Genomic DNA, 3,859 nt, shown 5'->3' with positions numbered 1-3,859 from the left:
ATTTATCTTGATATTTTATATATACAAATCTGTATGTATATATATATCACATATGTAAATTTACTTATATAAATACATATATACACAATATATATATATATATATATATATATATATATATATATATAAGTGCATAACCTATCTGAAGCTATTATTTTCTGAATGCAAAATATGTTGCGGTTACTAAAACATGAACAACTTACAACATGTCCTTTGTGAGAACACTGCTATACTATGGTACCAATACTGCCAGAATCTTGGCAACGAATTTCCTTCGGTGCTTCTTGTTAAAACTTTGTTGAATTAATCAAATGTGTATTTTTGTAAACCCTCCCTAGTCTACGGAAGGTCAAAGTAGCAAGACTAGGAAAAACATGTTTTTCTTTTTTTTTTTAATATAAATATATGTATAATTGTCTGTATGTATTACTACATATATACTTCATAGATATATATGTATATATGTATGTATAATGAAGAAATATTATGAAACATTTAATGTATATAAGAGATTTTTAAGATGAAAAAAGAATTTATAAGCTAAAATAAAATTGTTATTTCAATTAAAAAATTTCGTCTTTGGTTTGTTATTTTTGTGTTTTGTCCACACAGTTTTTTTATTGTTTAGGTCTGTCGTTAAATGCCACACTCTGAGATTCTTATTAGCCTCAATTACGTGTAACTCAATCAACAATCAAAGATGATCTACAAGCGTTCTCCACAATAATTTACATGTGGTAATCGAGACTCGAGTGTTCTTGCTGCCGGTCACCCAACATTTCAATCCAGGCTCTATTTGAACCCGCAGTCTTCGTAATTATTAAACAGTCATTAGTTATGTGCTGCTGGTGCTACTGATTCCTTTCGTTGATCCTTTCTATGGTAATATAGACGTTGTATTACTCAAATACGGAGGATCTTGCCTCTCACACTATAGAAACATTTCTCATGGCAGACAAAATGGAAACGGCGTTGCCCCGGATGATGACAGCGAGGAAGAAGTGCTTGAACAGCCACTCTGACTTTCAGGGTTCGCACTGCTCCGATTGCGATAAGCGGGAATGTGGTCCGGAGACCAAGAGCGCCGGAGGTCTCTACTGTCACAGGCTCAACCATAAACCTGCCAGAGAGCGACCGATAGCTTGACAGTCTTTTTTTTCTCGACTAGGCGAGCAGTGGAGCCTAGGCTTTGCTCCTTTCTATGGTACATTTTATATTAACTTGGTAGTCTAATTCATTGAGAGTTTGGTCACTTGGCAATGACACAGAACTATACTGTCGCCAAAAATTAAAAAGAGCACTTTTTGGTCTTGTGGTCAGGAACTGCGTGTGTTCGTGCTTCAGTACATATATGTGTGTATGTATATGTGTGTGTATATATATACATACACACATACATCAGTACATGCATCTATCCATCAATATATACATACATGCACGCATACATACTTACATCATATATACATACATACATACATACATACATACATACATACATATATACACACATACATACATACATACGTACATACATAAACACACATACACACACACACATACAAGCAGTTGTGATCTGAAATGGAGGTGTGACCCAGCAGCTGTTACATTCATTTAATAAACTGAACAAAAGTTTGAATCCAATACTTCAACGCCATCATGAATTGTGAGCCCTGCCCTTGCTCCATGTTGTCTTTTAAAGTTTAATAAGATATAAATAATGCTTCACCCGCTAGAAATAATAGCCAAATCTCTTTCATACTGTCATAAATATCAAAAGAACACATTGGATAATGTAATCCTAGAAATCTATGCCTGAACAAAATTAACAGATGGGATTGTTGTCATGGCTGACCCGCCACTGATCGACAAGGCTGATCTGTGGATAGTCAACAACAATATTTTCTACTCTAGACACAAGGCCCGAAATTGTGGGGTAGGGGACCAGTCGATTAGATCGACCCCAGTACGCAACTGGTACATAATTTATCGACCCCGAAATGATGAAATGCAAAGTCGACCGCGGCGGAATTTGAACTTGGAACGTAAAGACAGACAAAATACCGCTAAGCATTTCGCCCGGCGTGCTAACGTTTCTGCCAGCTGACCGCCTTAGTCAACAACAATATTAAAACAATGCAGTGCTTACGGCAAGGTACGAACCGTCAGCCTACCTACACGCAGCATACTTTTCTGATTACTCTTCTCACAATCAGTCGTCTTGACCTTAATACCAATAAAATACTGGTGTCAATACAGTCCACAATTTTGCTGATTTACACTGAAGAAATCAACACACAACTTCGAAGTGGTAAATAGAGATCTTTATTGTGAACTAGAAGCAAGCGTCAGGTCGATCCAAGACATGAACCGACCTAACGCTGGGTGAAAGACATTTACCCAAGTTGTCACACCTTGCAACTGAATCCTGGTCCTCACTGCTACGTAGCAAATGTCTTAAGCAGTCGGTCACTCTTGTGTGTGTGTGTATGTGTGTGTGTATGTGTGTGTGTGTATGTGTGTATGTGTGTGTGCGTGCGTGTGTGTGTGTGCATATATATTATATATAAGTATATATACGCATACACTGTATATATATATATATATATATATATATATATATATATATATATATATATATATATATATATATATATATATATACAGAGAGAGAGAGAGAGAGAGGGGGGGGAGAGGGAGGAGTGAATGATAGAGAGAGGGAGAATGAGAGAGATGGATGTATGTATAAGAAGTTTGCTTCGCAACCACATAGATTCTGTCTCAGAATGTGCCACAGCTGGTACACTGGGGCAAGTGCTTTCAGCCATAACCTCGGGATGGTTAATACTTTGTGAGTAAATTTAGTAGACGTGTAAACTGTAAATTTTGTACACAGAGAGGTCTTTAGTCAAAGATGATCCTTAAAACGTTGCAATATCCGGTTCTGATTTGTCGTTCAACTTGGTCAGCGTAGCATCTGTACCTTCTGCATATTAGCATTATCATTGTTATTTTCATCATCATCATCATACAAACTCGTTGTATAAGTCGATATTGAAGTTTATAGTTCAATATGTAACAATATATGCACCGTATGTTAGTTCCATAGCTACAACATGTTACATGTTATATGATTATGATCTATTATGCTGGGTTGTCGATCCCCAAGCTTCACCCCTACATTTTGTTGCAGTCTCTCAACTATTATTGATTTACTCCCAAAACACTGAGTTAGTCTCTTTAAGAGTCTTTAAGATATATTCTACAGACACCAATCAGCACTGCGCGGCAACTAAAGAAATCAATTTACAGAAGGTATTTAAGCATACAGATGAGTTATCAAAGAGCTCTACGTAGTCTCTCGTCTTGTAATAATATAGCAGCTAAATCTCCCTCAGACCACACATTATTGTTTTAAACGTAGGAAAGATTTGTCTTTTACTTGTTTCGATCATTAAACTGTGGCCATGTATAGACACCAGTATTTATTTTTTAAAGCTAGGTACTTATTGTACCTGTCTATTTTGCAGAACCACTAAGTTACAGGGACGCAAATACATGCACAATGACATACGCACACACACACACACACACACACATTTATATATATATAAGAGTCAAGACTATCGAAAAGGTTGCAAGACGCAACGAAAATTTCAGGAAAAAGAAAATAAGAAATAAGTGGAAATTTTAACGGTGAGTGTGTTAAATTTTAAGGCACAATAAGAAAATGACTCTCCCCAGACACAACAGAATATGCTTCAACACACGAAATCACATAAAAAATCTTGCAAACCAAATCCAAAAACGAAATATATATATATATATGACAGACTTCTTTCAATTTTTGTCTACCAAATAC

This window comes from Octopus bimaculoides, chromosome 13 (assembly GCF_001194135.2).
Source record: "Octopus bimaculoides isolate UCB-OBI-ISO-001 chromosome 13, ASM119413v2, whole genome shotgun sequence".
NCBI classification, from domain to species: Eukaryota; Metazoa; Mollusca; class Cephalopoda; order Octopoda; family Octopodidae; genus Octopus; species Octopus bimaculoides.
The sequence above is the reverse complement of the archived record's forward strand: the minus strand, read 5'-3'. Positions refer to the sequence as shown.